Here is a 17,485-nt window from a genome sequence, read left to right on the forward strand (position 1 = left end):
CTAAGGGGCTTTAAAATAAGAGAGAAAAAAAGGGGTAATCGTCAAAAAAAGCAAAAGAAAAAAAGCAAAATTGAAAAAAAAGTGGTCCCCATGTGCGTTGCGTCGCTCGTACTGTATGACATAGCAGTTCCAATCTCGGTGGAAGCCGCTGACTACAAACTTTTATTTTCCATTTTAATTAATGGAGTTGCAAACCGCTAGTAAAAATTCCTCATACGAAATCTTAAAAATGCCTTTAAACATCAATCTTCGTCCGATTTCGACTCAGTAAATTAAGTTAATATCATGTATGTCTGCTTTGAAAATGCCAAGGTGCTTCACTGTAAAATAGATCTTGAAAAGATTCAAACCGACTGTCAACGATATAAATTTGAGCATTGTTCGTCATATAGGTCTAACATGTCAGGAGGTTGTTTATGAAGTGCACATGTTGATTAATATAGTTCCCCTCTTCTAAATTTATGCAATAGTATCTAACTGTAGACGTTTTCTAACACCGGCGTTAGCAATTCCTATCCGTTCTCTGAAACCTCCAAAACGACAAATTTTTCTGGTTTAAATCTGATGACCTTCACTATCACTTCCGATCAACAATAAATACTTCATGAACCCATACATGGAACTCCAAATGTGCAGTGTTCCTGCACTGCTACAGAGCATGCATTGCAAGGTATTCACACAGTTTATCGCATAGACTTTCCATAAGGAATGAAACAAGATCTGTAATACACTTTACACCACAGACGCTCACTCTGGCTTGACCTAAACATCCGAACATTGACCAAAAGCTGCACAAATAATTGAGTTTGAAAGGAAAAGAAACGAGGTATGAAACATTTATAAATTCATCGAGTGTAGTGAGGTGGTTTAATTTCGTCCCAGTCTATAAAATTAATTTCTGGCCATGCTCAGCTCTTGCCGATTAATGTAATATAATACCCGCCTACTAATCAGGGCGTCTGTCACCGTTGCTTTTGAGCGTGAATGGAAATTGTAGAAATTTTCTGTGGAGCAACATTTAATAATAAAGCGTTTTAAATCATCAAAAGCGATGAGCGGTAGCAGGCGCTTTCGGTAAAGAACGGGGGAGTGCAGCGCCGCTGCTGTCGCCACGGCCGCTGCCAGTAGCCAGGAAATGGATCCCGGAGCTTTGCCGCATACGGCGTCCGGAGGAGGACAGTCTGCAGGAAATCTGCCGCAAAATGGTTACTGGATAAAATTTTGATATCGGTGTGTCAGAAAGCGAAATAGATTGAATCTGCGCTACCATTACATTCACGTCTTCAGCATTCAGACAGAAGAGGCTATAAAAATATTTTATGTCAGCTGCTCTCGATCCACTGACATTATGAACAGAAACAACGCACGTTACCGCTAGAACACAGGCGTAATCAGCCTAGGGTTTCTCTATCATGGGACAAGTTTTCCTCCAGGAAATCCCGCAGTCCACAGTGTTGCCAGATTGTGCAGATAACCGGACCGGAGAATTAGCGAGTTGGCTAGTTTTTTTGTCCCATGTAGCGATCGGCGCGGACTTAGCCTCTGAAGCGGCCGGCCGCCGGTCGAGTTTTATGTCAAAGAGTGTACCTTTAGCACGTTCTATTAATCATTGAGCATGAAATAAGTTATCAGATTCTTCGCATCATTAGAATACCTTATGTTGTTAAGTTTTAGGTAATTGGACTTGCACTAGTCAGTGCCACCACCAGAACACTGTGAGCTGGTGACTAGCATACTTGCCCAGGCGTCCTGAGCTGTGTGTGCCTTCACCTGCATTCATCAGTGTTTACGATGAGGTGCCGTGTTGTGTTTTCATTGCTTGCTAGTGTTACGGGTGCTCCGTCCTCCAAGGACAACTCATCGTCGTCGGGTACAATGTTCGAACGATTAGACAATTTGTCCAACTCCCTCCATCGAATAGTAATAAGGGGTGACATAAGCTTAACTGCACTGAGGAAAGTAGAGGTAGCTTTGCAGCAGGTCACCAACCACGTGCCGACCGAAGTGGCCGTGCGGTTAAAGGCGCTGCAGTCCGGAACCGCAAGACCGCTACGGTCGCAGGTTCGAATCCTGCCTCTGGCATGGATGTTTGTGATGTCCTTAGGTTAGTTAGGTTTAACTAGTTCTAAGTTCTAGGGGACTAATGACCTCAGCAGTTGAGTTCCATAGTGCTCAGAGCCATTTGAACCATTTGAACCAACCACGTAATAGTACTCTCATGTTCAGAGAAAACAGAACATCTTGAACGACTATAGATAGCACGTTCGTCTTCACAGGACATGTTCATTAGTGTGTTCTGCAGAAATGAATAGCATGTCAGTCACCTTGATTCTGCGTGTGACCTGTTGCCTAGTAGGCGCAGGGTCCACCATGGACCCTGACAACTTGTTCCATGCGTGTAAAGCGCGAATGGCGCCCTGTGTTACAGCCAGCCATTTTTGCTGCATTCGCCTGGTTCCAGAGTTCATCTGTGGTGGTTGACATTGGGTAACAGCGCTGCACGGGTCCTTTCACTGTATCCCACATATTTCCTATTGGCGGCAAGTCTGGTGATCTGGCGAGCCAGGGCAAAAAGGCTGATATCTTGTGATACGAAGAAGGCACGTGTTCGTGCAGCAACATGTGGTCGTGCATTACCTTGCTGAAAAATGACGTCTGAGGTGTTGTGCAGAAAGTGTTTGACTACAGGTCCAATGATGCTATTCCCACTGGTGACAGCGCTTTGGACACGCTCTAGCTGTGATTTGAGATTCTACCCAGTAGCACCCCACACCATAAGATCTTGAGCTGGCGGTGTATGTCTTCTGCGAATGCAGTCAGTGTGATGCCGTTCCCCCTGTCTACGGCGAACCAAAAGGCGGCTGTCATTTTCAAGAAAACAGAACCTGGATTCGTCAGAAAACATAACCTGACGCCATTCCTGTCCCTATTGACGCCGTGCCATAGAGCATTGCCGTCTAGCACGTTTCTGCACATTCGTCAAAGATACGCGGAGATGTGGACAACACGCACGTAAAACCCAACCCGCAATAAACGGCAACGGACTGTCACCCCTGACGGTGTACAATGTGTTCCACTGTTGCGCCAGAGCCGAGGAGGACGCAGATCTGTCGTGCAATGCCACACTTCGTCCCACACGAGCAGCAATTTCCCGGCTGGATGCATCCACACTCTCCCACGCCAATAATGCGCCCTCTTTCAAACACACTGATTTTACGGTACGGTACGCGCATACGTCTCTGAGGCATCCCGCACGTCTGCTCAAGTCGCAGTGATCAATTGCCTTCGGCTGATAGCGACCACTAGGGCCGCAGGCACATTTTACCGGCGGGTGGTATTCTGCAGTGATATCGATGTCGGCCTTGAACCCGCGGGCCGACCCAGCTCAAATACTACTCATTTCTCCAAAACATACTAATATACAAAATGACAATTATATTAATACCGTCAGCGGCTCACGGGCGGTGATACATATCAACGGGACCAGGTGAAAATGTGTGCCCCGACCGGGACACGAACCCGGGATCTCCTGCTTATATGGCAGACACTCTAGCCATCTGAGCCACCGAGGGTACAAAAAAAAAAGTGCGACTGCAGGGACTATCTCCGCACGCCTCACGCGAGACCCACATTCTCACCGTATATGTCCACAAACTACCTTCGTAGTGTCCCTACTTAACACACTCATTACTCGTGGAAGACATTCTTACTAACAAGGGAACCTCCCCATCGCACCCCCCTCAGATTTAGTTATAAGTTGGCACAGTGGATAGGCCTTGAAAAACTGAACACAGATCACTCGAGAAAACGGGAAGAAGTTGTGTGGAACTATGAAAAAATTAAGCAAAATATACTAACTGAATAGTCCATGCGCAAGATAGGCAAGATCAAGAAAAATCTGAGCTCGGCAGTGCCGTGGTCCCGTGGTTAGCGTGAGCAGCTGCGGAACGAGAGGTCCTTGGTTCAAGTCTTCCGTCGAGTGAAAAGTTTAATTTTTTATTTTCAGACAATTATCAAAGTTCAAGAACTCACACATAATCGACTTCGCTCTCCAAAATTCCAGGACATGTTCAGATACGCTTGGACGTATGCAGGATTTGACGGTCTACACACGGAAAAATTTGAAAACGTTAAAAACATATGTTTTGACAGAGCACAGGGAAAACTGTGCGACTGTGAAACTGTTGCATTCATTTGTTGCAGTTTATGTGACAAACTCTTATGTTTTCGTCACTTTTTTTTTGGAGTGATTATTACAGCCACAAGAAAACCTAAATCGGGCAAGGTAGAAGAATCTTTTTACCCATTCGTGTACAAGTAAGGTGGGTCGACAACATATTCCTGTCATGTGGCGCACATACCGCCACCAGTGTCGTATAGAATATATCAGACGTGTTTTCCTGTGGAGGAATCGGTTGACCTATGACATTGCGATCAAAAGTTTTCGGTTCCCTTTGGAGAGGCACGTCCTTTCGTCTACTAATCGCACGGTTTTGCGGTGCGGTCGCAAGAACACAGGCACTAAACTTATTACAGTGAACAGAGACGCCAATGAACGAACGGACAGATCAAAACTTAACGAAAATAAATTTTTCACTCGAGGGAAGACTTGAACTAAGGACCTCTCGTTCCGCAGCTGCTCACGCTAACCATAGGAACACGGCACTCCTGAGCTCACACTTTCCTGGATGTTGCCTATCATGGACATGGACTACACAGTTTGTATATTTTGCTTATTTTTTTCATAGTTCCACACAACTTCTTCCTGTTTTCTCGATTGATCTGTGTTCAGTTTTTCAAGGCCTATCCACTGTGCCAACTTATAACTAAATCTGAGGCGAGTGCGATGGGGAGGTTCGCTTGTAAGTCCCGTAAGAGTTCGGGTAATATGTGCGTATCCGCACAGAAGAAGGAGGTCATGGCCGGTATTGCCAGAACTATATACTTACATGGATACATGTTTTGTGAATATGAACGTCCTATCTCTAGTCGTTCTTGGTGTTCCGTTTTTTCCCGAACATGAGTGTGTGTGAACCCCTCTTACGGAGATCGGGCCAGAGCGGAACTCTGCCTACTCCGCGGGGCGTAAAACATGTGCTTGTCACTACCCTTGCCCAAATTGTGAAGTATTTCGCATGCAGTGCCGCCCGATCGCGTCCAGCGAGCCTGGTTCAACGTAGGTGGAGCTACACTAAAAGTGATTTTTGGTACCCCCGATCAGACCGACGGCGATCGATGGAGCAGGGCCCTTGATCGAACTAAGTCTCTTGCTGCTCAAAACCACGAGACTCTTGTACACCAACACATAGGACTCTTGCGCATCGTAGATAACCTCTTAGCGGCTACAAGACAAATGCGAAGTGTTGGTACTGAGTTGGTACAACAATATGAAGAACTTAAGAACTCGATCCAGCGTGAGATAGTCGCTGCGCACAAGGACATGTCAAGACTGACCGCCACTTTAGAAGTAACCAAAGCGTTACAAATCGTGTTGAGCACTACGCTTGCAACCCAATTACATGCCAACAGTTTGCATATTGTTATACCATTCCGTTTACAACACAGGCTCAGTCCTAAACCAATGCCCGCGGCGGCTCGAGCGTTTGGGATCCCTATCAGGTCGGATTGAGGGAGGACATAGAGGCAATTCAGAGGGTGGCTGCTAGATTTGTTACTGGTAGGTTTGCTCATCACGCGAGTGTTACGGAAATGCTTCAGGAACTCGGGCGGGAGTCTCTAGAGGAAAGGAGGCGTTCTTTTCGTGAATCGCTACTGAGGAAATTTAGAGAACCAGCATTTGAGGCTGACTGCAGTACAATTTTACTGCCGCCAGCTTATATTTCGCGGAAAGACCACAAAGATAAGATAAGAGAGATTAGGGCTCGTACAGAGGCATATAGGCAGTCATTTTTCCCTCGTAATGTTTGGGAGTGGAGCAGGGAGACAAGATGCTAGTTGTGGTGCGACGTACCCTCCGCCACGTACCGTATGGTGGATTGTAGAGTATGTATGTATGTATGTATGTAGATGCAGACTTTTCTGCAGGCACTAACGAACATCTCTTTCTATGCAGGTAATTATCCCATATGGGAGTCAGCCCTGCATCTCTATTACACAGCTGCCAAGATACAACTTTCAAGGTATTTAGACACAGTAAATGTGCAGATATCATTACCCGTCTCTTGCGCAAATTGTGAATTCAAGTGCTACCGTCTTCACCCCTTCCCGGTTGCCTCAGCAGCAGTCCTGAAACACGTCATCTGGCAAACGAAAAATATTTTAATCGTAGGCAAAGACCATCGAACGCACTAGGCTATGCCGCTTGATGCTTTTCAGTCTTGTATTCACATCATTTATTACTTACACTATGTGATCAAAAGTATCCCGACACCTGGCTCAAAAAGACTTACAAGTTCGTGGCGCCCTCCATCGGTAATACTGGAATTCAGTATGGTGTTGGCCCACCCTTAGCCTTGATGACAGCTTCTACTCTCGCAGGCACAGGTTCAGTCAGGTGCTGGAACGTTTCTTGGGGAATGGCAGCCCACTCTTCACGGAGTGCTGCACTGTGGAGAGGTATCGATGTCGGTCGGTGAGGCCGGGCACGAAGTTGGTGTTCAAAAACATCCCAAAGGTGTTCTGTAGGATTCAGGTCAGGACTCTGTGCGGGCCAGTCCATTACAGGGATACTATTGTCGTGTAACCACTCCGCACAGACCGTGCATTTTGAACAGATGCTCGATCGTGTTGAAAGATGCAATCGCCATCCCCGAATCGCTCTTCAACAGTTGGAAGCAATAAGATGCTTAAAACATCAACGTAGGCCTGTGCTGTGATAGTGCCACGCAAAATAACAAGGGGTGCAAGTCCCCTCCATGAAAAGCACGACCGTACCATAACACCACCGCCTCTGAATTTTACTGTTGGCACTACACACGCTGGCAAATGACGTTCACTGGGCATTCGCTATGACCACACCCTGCCATCGGATCGCCACATTGTGTACCGTGATTCGTCACTCCACACAACGTTTTCCACTGTCCAATCGTCCAATGTTTACGCTCCTTACACCAAGCGAGGCGTCGTTTGGCATTTACCGGCGTGATGTGTGGCTTATGAGCCGTAACACCATAACACCTCCGCCTCCGAGTTTTACTGTTGGCACTACACACGCTGGCAGATGACGTTCACCGGGCGTTCGCCATACCATACCCTGCCACCGGATCGCCACATTGTGTACCGTAATTCGTCGTTCCACAAAACGTTTTTCCGCTGTTTAATCGTCCAATGTTTTCGCTCCTTAGACCAAGCGAGGTGTCGTTTGCCATCTACCGGCGTGATGTGTGGCTTATAAGCAGCCGCTTGACCATGAAATCCAAGTTTTCTCACCTCCCGCCTAACTGTCGTAGTACTTGCAATGGATCCTAATGCAGTTTGGAATTCTTGCCTATTACACATTACGACCCTCTTCTACTGTCGGCGGTCTCTGTCACTCAACAAACGAGGTCGGCCTGTATTCTTTTGTGATGTACATGTCCCTTCACGTTTCCACTTCACTATCACATCGGAAACAGTGGGCGTAGGGATGTTTAGGAGTGTGGAAATGTCGCGTACAGTCGTATGAACCAAGTGACACCCTATCACCTGACCACGTTCGAAGTCCGTGAGTTCCGTGGAGCGGCCCATTCTGCCCTCTCACGATGTCTAATGACTATTGAGGTCGCTGATATGGAGTACCTGGCAGCACAATGCACCTAAAAGGAAAAACGTATGTTTTTTGGGGGGTGTCCGGATTCTTTTGATCACATAGTACTGTGTCCAGACTAAGCGCCTGCAAGTCTCGCTTCCCGCGAAGCAGACCGGTACAGCGGGCCCCGGACCGAGTAGGGGTCAGCCTGGCCGGTCGTCCCGAAAACACAGACGCTTCCCAGAGACCAGCAGGAGGCGTCCACGGCGCCGCAAGAGGTCGCTAAAGCTGCGGACCTCTTTCCTTCCGCTCGACACGTGACTGCAAATAGAGTCAGCCATATCCATGCGCCAAGCAGTATTTAAGCTGGCGCAGCAGCCTGGAGAGGCCCCGTCCACCTCCTCCAGTTTGCCGATGACACCGCCTTCCTCGCCCTTGCCCCCACCCTGCAACGCTCCCAACGCCTTCTCCAATCCCATCTTGACCGATTCACCGCTTGGTGTAACCAGTGGTTGCTCAAGGTCAATCCTTCGAAAACCCAGGCGATCATTGTAGGCAAAACCACCCCTTCCTTCCGCCTCCTTGATTTCTATCTCACCGTCTATGGCCGTCCCATCGCCCTCACTCCCACCCTTAAGTACCTTGGCGTCGCCCTCGACCGTCGCCTCTCCTGGACTCCCCATCTCCATACAATCCAAGCCAAGGCACGTTCCCGACTCCATCTCCTCAAGCTCCTTTCTGGCCGTACGTGGGGTCTGGACCCTTACACCATCCTCCACACCTATAAATCCCTCATCCGCCCTATCCTTTGTTATGCCCATCCAGCCTGGATCTCCGCCCCCCCTACCTTTTATAAATCCCTCCATATCCTTGAACGTCATGCTCTCCGCCTCGCCTATCGCATCCGTCTCCCCTCCCCCACGCGGATCCTGTATGATCTCATCCCCTTCCCCCACCTCCTCCTTTTCCTTGAAAGGATACGGATCCTGTACACCTCCCGTAAACTCGATCCTCCTCACCCGCTCGTCTCCCCAATCTTCTCCCATCCCCGCCCGCTGCCGCGCCTGTATTCCCACGTCCCGCCCGGTCTCCATCTCTCCACCCTCCTTACTCTCTCCCAAGGTGGCTTCCGCCAGCTCCCCCTCCCTGATGATGTCTTCCCCCCCTTCCATCTACCCCTCCTATCAACTTTGACCCTGCCCCACCACCCACTTCCTGTGTCCTTTCCTTTAGGCACCCTCCCTCCCACCCTTTTCTTCCCTTCCCTCCCCTTCTCTTTCCTTTTCCCCCATCCCCTCCCTCCACCACTCTTCCCCCCGGGCTTCCCCTCCCCCTTCCTCTCTCCCCCCTTTTCTCCCCTGCCCGTGGCATCTCTGCTCTCCCCTCTCCCTCTCCCACTCCCCTTCCTCCTCCTCCTCTCTTGGCAGGTCCCCGGACTCGCACACGCATGGTGAACATTCGCGCGCCGGAGATCATCGCCATCAGTGTCTAGTGTGTGCCGTCGTGTTTAGTGTTCAGTGTTCCCCGTCACGCTCCCTCGTTCACCAGTGCCATCGTCATCTTCAGAGTTTGTGCGTCGTCTCATCAGTTAGCAGTGTGGATTATCGACGAGTGTGAACGGCTCCGTGTTTGTCTCTATGTGTCTCCTGTTTTATTGCCCACATTCTGTAACTTATGTGTCTTCTCCTGTTTTCTCTGCTTGTATATTCTATGGCTGAAGAGCAGCGTAGTGTGCTGCTGACAGCCTGCCTGTTGTACAGGCTTTAAAATAACAATAAAGTAAAAAAAAAAAACCTGGAGTGGCAGTTAACGGCGAGCGAGCCCACTGGTGTCATCGTAGCCGCCGCCTCATGGTCCACCGCCACCAGCGTACCGGAGCCATCCTCGCAGGGCCTCTACTCGCCCTCGGACTCAGGTGACGGCCACTTGGACTCCACGCCGCTCTTCACGAGACGCCCGGTGCTTGGTTTGGTGAAGTTGTTTGGTTGCAAAAGACAGTTTATGTTTGGAAGAATCTCTGATTTAGTTATTTGTAGGCTTGGAGGATCAGTGCTACCTCACGAATATTGTTTTGTAAACTTTGAAGAAAGACTTTAGTTTAAATAAAAACGCTATAACTCACACTCTGAGATGTTCCTATCCGCGGATGGCGGATATATTACATAGTGAATGTTCTACGTTATCCCTTAGCACTGTTGTTGCGATACATGGATCTTGGTTCGCGCCTGTTGGCAACAGCTTACTATAGACTGCCGCATCTCACAACAGTAGCCCAGCTTTGCTACGCTACTGGCCTTTAAAATTGCTACACCAAGAAGAAATGCAGATGATAAACGGGTATTCACTGGACAAATATATTATACTAGAACTGACATGTGATTATATTTTCACGCAATTTGGGTGCATAGATCCTGAGAAATCAGTACCCAGAACAACCACCTCTGGGCCGCGCGGGATTAGCCGAGCGGTCTAGGGCGCTCCAGTCATGGACTGTGCGGCTGGCCCCGGCGGAGGTTCGAGTCCTCCCTCGGGCATGGGTGTGTGTGTTTGTCCTTAGGATAATTTAGGTTAAGTAGTGTGTAAGCTTAGGGATTGATGACCTTAGCAGTTAAATCCCATAAGATTTCACGCACATTTGAACATTTTGATTTGAACCACCTCAGGCCGGAATAACGGCCTTGATACGCCTGGGCATTGAGTCAAACAGAGCTTGGATGGCGTGTACCGGTACAGCTGCCCATGCAGCTTCAACACGATACCACAGTTCATCAAGAGTAGTGACTGGCGTATTGTGACGAGGCAGTTGCTCGGCCACCGTTGACCAGACGTTTTGAATTGGTGAGAGATCTGGAGAATGTGCTAGCCGGCGCAGCAGTCCAACATTTTCTGTATCCAGAAAGGCCAGTACAGGACCTGCAACATGCGGTCGTGCATTATCCTGCTGAAATGTAGGGTTTCGCAGGGATCGAATGAAGGGTAGAGCCACGGGTCGTAACACATCTGAAATGTAACGTCCACTGTTCAAAGTGCGGTCAATGCGAACAAGAGGTGACCGAGACGTGTAACCAGTGGCACCCCATACAATCACGCCGGGTGATACGCCAGTATGGCGATGACGAATACACGCTTCCAATGTGCGTTCACCGCGATGTCGACAAACACGGATGCGATCATCGTGATGCTGTAACAAGAACCTGGATTCATCCGAAAAAACGACGTTGTGCCATTGGTGCACCCAGGTTCGTCGTTGAGTACACCATCGCAGGCGCACCTGTCTCTGATGATGCAACGTCAAGGATAACTGCAGCCATAGTCTCCGAGCTGACAGGCCATGCTGCTGTTCGTGCAGATGGTTGTTGTCTTGCAAACGTCCCCGTCTGTTGACTCAGGGATCGAGACGTGGCTGCACGATCCGTTACTGCCATGCGGATAAGATGCCTGTCATCTCGACTGCTAGTGATACGAGGCTGTTGAAATCCACCTCGGTGTTCCGTGTTACCCTCCTGAACCCACCGATTCCATATTCTGTTAACAGTCATTGGATCTCGACCAACGCGAGCAGCAATGTCGCGATACGATAAGCCGCAATCGCGATAGGCTACAATCCGACCTTTATCATAGTCGGAAACGTGATGGTAGACATTTCTCCTTCTTACACGAGGCATCACAACAACGTTTCACCAGGCAACGCCGGTAAACTGTTGTTCGTGTATGAGAAATCGGTTGGAAGCTTTCCTCATGTCAGCACGTTGTGGGTGTCGCCACTGGCGCCAACCTTGTGTGAATGCTCTGAAAAGCTAATCATTTGCATATCACAGTATCTTCTTCCTGTCGGTTAAATTTAGCGTCTGTAGCACGTCATCTTTGTGGTGTAGCAATTTTAATGGCCAGTAGTGTATTATCATGTGTGTACGTCGCGGAACTTCCGAGTCACTTTCGTTGTGGCACGCCTGCCGCGGAGCACTTGCGGCCAAACACCTTCCGGCTGCGCAATTCAAATGCTCGCTGTTCCACTCGATCCGTGGAGGGCCAAGAAGTCAGCGAGTAGATCATCACAGGGCGACGCCGGCGGCCGCTCCAGAATCTCAATTGTCGCACACAGTTAGCACAGGCGTGCGCCGATCGAGACTATGTTCTGCTTCCGCTACCCAGCAAGCAGCCAGTCAGAATGCTGTAATACTCGAAACACTGAGGATTTAAACTCGCGTCGTGCCAGCAGAAGGCAGTGACAGCGCCAGCCTGCAATCGATGAATTTCGCCGCTGCTGTCTCCGTCAGATCTGCCGTCCACCCCCGCTCTTTGACCGAGACCGGGAGCCAGAATCTGAGAGCTAAGTGTGTCTGCGTTTTGTCATTGTTTCGGTGATTGTAACTAGGAACATTAACTTTTTCATTACTCGTACTCGGATCGGACTTAGCGTTCAAGATGTGTGTGCTCCATAGTGGCTTGTCGAAACTTTAACTTTTGTACTATCGAGCAAGGGACTTGATTAATTGCTTGTTTTGTAAGTGTTCAATAATAGTGTGTTAATAAATAATCTTCTGCTACCAGTCTCGATTTTCTTTTATTTATATTTTACACGACGCTTGTAGCGAAATAATTCCCATTTTCAAGTGTGTATTTCTTTGTACTACGTTTTTGGTGTGTGAGACTCTCCCTTCCTTTGTTGACTTTACTAAAATATTGTTGTGTATATAGTTCCGCGTAGTCAGCGCGTACACAACTTTCCCACTAGAGCTCGTCCCACTAAGCACATCAGCGCAGGCGCAGCGCTTGTCCGTCTCCGCACTACGAGATGGCACTGCCATAGAGACGGACCAAATTCTGCTTCCGCCGATCCGCGTGTTAATATGTAACGCAGCCAATGAGATTGCTGCTAACGTATAACCTTTTTTCCTCGCGGATCACACCCTCGCAGTGATACGTGAACACGCGAGGTATTATAACGAGTGTACAGACCTCCGATTAGTCTGTCTTCTTTAGTCTGTACGAGTCTGCATTTATCTGCACCTGTCTGTATTAGTCTGTACCCGTCTGTACGAGAGATACATTTGTCTGTACCAGTCTATAGTCAAGTTTCAGTCTGCGCCTAATAAGATAACCATATTCCTGTACATACCCATGAAGATAAATGTATAGACACTTTTGTCAAGTATCAGATATGTATGTGAGAATAAGATTAACGTACCAATACCAAAGGAACTTCAGATTGTCAATTGTAAATAGCATCCAGAACCAAGTTAAGTAATTTTTATGCTTGTTATTATTTTAATGAATGTGTGTGAAAATTAATCAAGTTCTGTTTAAAGTTGCTACTCTAAGCACGCAAGTGGCATTTCTATCGTCTGACCTAACGGCAGAAGATAAACACGCCACGATAAGACCACGAGACATATTGCTGACACTCGCCTACTTCGCTAGAGCGACAAGTCAAATAATCTGATGGTGTGTGTACTGGAGGTCTTACAGTACGCACACCACAAATATATAAATAGCGCGATTTTTGTATGTAGTTAGTGGCGAAATTTGGAAGAACTTGTAAAAATGTTCAAATGTGTGTGAAATCTTATGCGACTGAACTGCTAAGCTTACACATTACTTAACCTAAATTATCCTAAGGACAAACACACACACACCCATGCCCGAGGGAGGACTCGAACCTCCGCCGGGACCAGCCGCTCAGTCCATGACTGCATCACATCAGACCGGGAAGAACTTGTACTTACAGTCTAAGCGAGGATTCTCCAGAGCACTCAGGCAGCTGTACAAAGTTTAGAGTTACGTGCTAGCCCCGTGAGGGCGGCAGACTCGCGTGCAGCTGTGTACAAAGGCAGTACTGTTAGCAAGGTGTCGTATTCCTCGCTACAATACCTTTCAGACCTATCAGATCCGGAATTTACTGGTGCTACCTATGCTCGTTTGTGAGCACACGATCTAATTCTGAAGTCGTGAAAAGTAGGTTGCTTGATTACAACTCACAACAGCGAGAGAGAAACCCGTCAACACGTCAGACTTCGTTTGTGGGGATGCTGTTAGGAAATAAAAAGCATAACATTCATTCAACATCTCACTGGAAACAACAGAGGACTTTCCGAGTACATAGGAACGCATGCGCTAAATGCGGAAAAGCTGCTTCTTAAAAATTTACAGCCGCGCGGGATTAGCCGAGCGGTCTCGGGCGCTGCAGTCATGGACTGTGCGGCTGGTCCGCGGAGTTTCAAGTCCTCCCTCGGGCATGGGTGTGTGTGTTTGTCCTTAGAATAATTTAGGTTAAGTAGTGTGTAAGCTTCGGGACTGATGACCTTAGCAGTTAAGTCCCATAAGATTTCGCATACATTTGAACATTTTTTAAACTTAAAGTTTTCTTATGGTCCATTTGTGCAAAGTCTCACACATGTTAAACATCACTCACTATCATTTTAATTGAATCAGCTGTGGGTTCTTGGTCAAACATTGTAAATCAACTAAACAAACACTGTTTCTAGCCTTGTTTCACAATTTTATTATCAATGTTACTGTACACCTAGGTTTCGGGTTATAAGCCCATTCGTAAGTACGAACATTACTGATTCCCAAAGATGATAATGCACAGATTTTATGTTGACGAGGCAAAGATAGGTATCGATCCATAGCTTAATGTAAAAATTGGGTCAACGACCATTTTAACAAACTACATACGTTATTACACAAATCAGCTACTACACTAACATGAGAGGACTAAAGTTATGCATCAGCCAAGAACTTTTTAACTACGATGGACTGGGGCCCAAAGTTTTGCTTCGATCCTGGGATTGTGATCTCATCTAAAAGAGGTGAATAATTGAATTGGTTTCGCTCGTTTAATAATAGGTGTGGGGATGTACACATCTGTCTTCTGATTTCTAAAATTTCTAATTGGTTGAGTTTAGCCCCCTTTTCTTCTGTGTGTGGGACTTGCACATCGAATATGTATTTGTGGTTGTTGTTCAGGCAATGTCCTGCAGAGGCTGAATCAGGCGTATTCAATCTCCAGCTTCTGTGATGTTCTTTAAGCCTAGTACAGATTGACCTCCCAATCTGTCCAGTGTAACAAGACTGACACTCATTCATCCCGGCTTCCTTCCAACATTCTGCAACCTACAAACACGCAGCATTCCACCACACGATCCACCGTCTCCTTTCTATCCCTACGTCCCAAGACGAATTTGTCCAGGAATTTAATACAATAAAAACAAGAGCCACAAATAAGGAATTTAAACCCAACATCATTGATAAAATTGTAAGTAAAACGGTGAAGAAGCAAGACAGGTCCGTACTGTCTCCAATGAAAAACACAGACAATCTGGAAAAGAAATGGTGGAGAGGCCCTTTAATAGAGAAAACAGCATAAGTAACATTTTGAAGGCAAAGGGTTTCTCGGTGATTTTATATGTCCCTCAGACAATAGGTAATTGCTTATTGCAAAAGGTAAACAACCAGCCATCACAAAAAGTGGCGTTTATAAAATCACATGACGTGAGTGTCGGTCTTGCTACAATGGGGACACGGGGAAGTCAATCTGTACTAGGCTTAAAGAACACCACACAAGCTGGAAACTGAAGAAGCCTGATTCAGCCTTTGCAGAATATTGCCTGAACAATAACCACAAATACATAATCGACGTGTAAGTCCCACACACAGAGGAAAATGGGGCTAAACTCAACCAATTAGACATTTTAGAAATTAAAAGACAGATCTGTACATCCCCACAACTATTATTAAACGAGCAAACCCAATTCAATTATTCACCTCTTTTAGACGAGATCACAATCCCAGGAGCGAAGCAAAACTTTGGGCCCCAGTCCATCGTAGTTAAAAAGTTCTTGGCTGATGCATAACTTTAGTCCTGTCATGTTAGTGTAATTGCTGATTTGAATAATAAAATATGTAATTTGTTAAATTGCCATTGACCTAATTTTTACATTAAGCTGTGGTTCGATACCTTAAGGAGTTGAGATGATTATCTTTGCCTTGTCGTCATGTTTATCTTTGCATTATAATTTTTGGGAATCAGTAATGTTCGTACTTAAGAATGAGCTTGTAACCTGAATCCTAGGCTGTACAGTAATATTAATAATAAAATTGTGAAACAAGGAAAAAACAGTGCTTGTTTAGTTAACTAATCACTCACAACTGTCAGTGCACAGTACGCATCGGTAATAACGTCACAAACAAACAGTTATAAATATGTTTCTGAACTGTAGTTGACAGAGATAATGTTACAGGGCCTCCACAGATATGCTTTTGTACAGAAGGTATTTATGTTAACAGTATGGATTACAATTTGCTTACATCTATTTTACAATGGTGTTTATTTCTGTATGTTGCTATTATTTAAGTATATTGCCAAAGCTTCTGAAGAAATTCACCGATTCACTTTCAAGTTTTTCGTTTAGCTTTTTGTCTTCGTATTTTTTGTAATGTGTGTATATCTCGAGTTCTTCTAACAAATCCATTTCGTGTCCTTTATTTAGTCGATGGAGTGCTTTGACATCTTGCTCTACTTTTCCAAATGGGTGTCCTGTATTCTGTATGTGTGTATTTCTGATGTTGCGTGTCTGTTGTGTGTGTAGTCTTTAATGCGCTCTATATACCTGGTGTTGAAAATTTCGGCCTGTTTGTCCTAGGTAGAACATGGAGCATTCCTGGCAAGTTACTTTGTGTGTTCCAGAGTCTGAGTATGGGTCATGATTACACTTTATGTTATGCATTAGTTTTTTTGTAGTTTATTTTATGTAGGAAACCCAACCTTTACTTTGTGATTTTTGAGAATACTTGTGATCTACGATATATTGCCAAAGTATGGGATGCTAGATATATATCTGTTTTTCGTCTTTTCCTTCTATGATGCATTTTGTGTTTGGGTCTTTCTGCGGTTTGTTTAGGACTGTGTAGACCATGGATGCTGTATAATCATTAGCAACTGTAATCTTTGTCATTATTTTTGTTTATTCTTGCATGTTTTCTTGGTTCATAGGTATTTTAGTTGCCCTATGTAGCACTGATCTCTGTGCTGCCTGTTAATGGATGTCTGGGTCACATGAGGCTGCACGGGTAGTGGTGTCGGTCATTGTATTTTTCCCGTAAATTTTGAATGGGCATGTGTTGTTTCTTGTAATATTTAGGGCCAGGTAATTGATGATTTTGTTTTGTTTATGTTCCTCTGTAAATGTAATTTTCTCATGTAGATTATTGAAGCAGTTCGAATGTCTGTTTTGTCTGTGACATCCGCTTTCAGTAACAGTAGTGTGTCATCTACATATCTCTTATAAAGTTCAGCTTTCTTTAGAGGGGGTTCTTCACTGTTAAATAACTTTTGTTCCAAGTGATTTATGTAGATGTCGGCTATGGTACCTGATATACATGATACCATTGCTAGGACATCTGGTTGCTTATAAATGTTGCCATTAAGGGTAAACTAGTTCTAACTTAGAGTTGGCTGGAGGAGTTCCATAACTTCAATAATCTTTGTGTATGCATGTTTCTTACGTTTCATAACGTTCTTTTGGGTTACTGTTACAGCTTCTTGTATCAGTATGTTTGAGTAAAGGTTGGTGATGTCAAGTGATAAGACCTGAGCAACTTGGGCGAGATTTTTGCCTTTTAGTATTTTAGCTAGCATCTAGCTATTTTATATACAATATGGTGTTTCATTACCAACCTATCTCCCAACTAACTTACACACATGACGCTAGTGTCAGGCCGTTCCTATTTTACTCGCCTGAAACCCCTCAGGTGTTTCCCCACACCGAAAACCTGCCAGTGTTTGTAAAATAATAG

Source organism: Schistocerca americana, chromosome X (genome assembly GCF_021461395.2).
Source record: "Schistocerca americana isolate TAMUIC-IGC-003095 chromosome X, iqSchAmer2.1, whole genome shotgun sequence".
NCBI classification, from domain to species: Eukaryota; Metazoa; Arthropoda; class Insecta; order Orthoptera; family Acrididae; genus Schistocerca; species Schistocerca americana.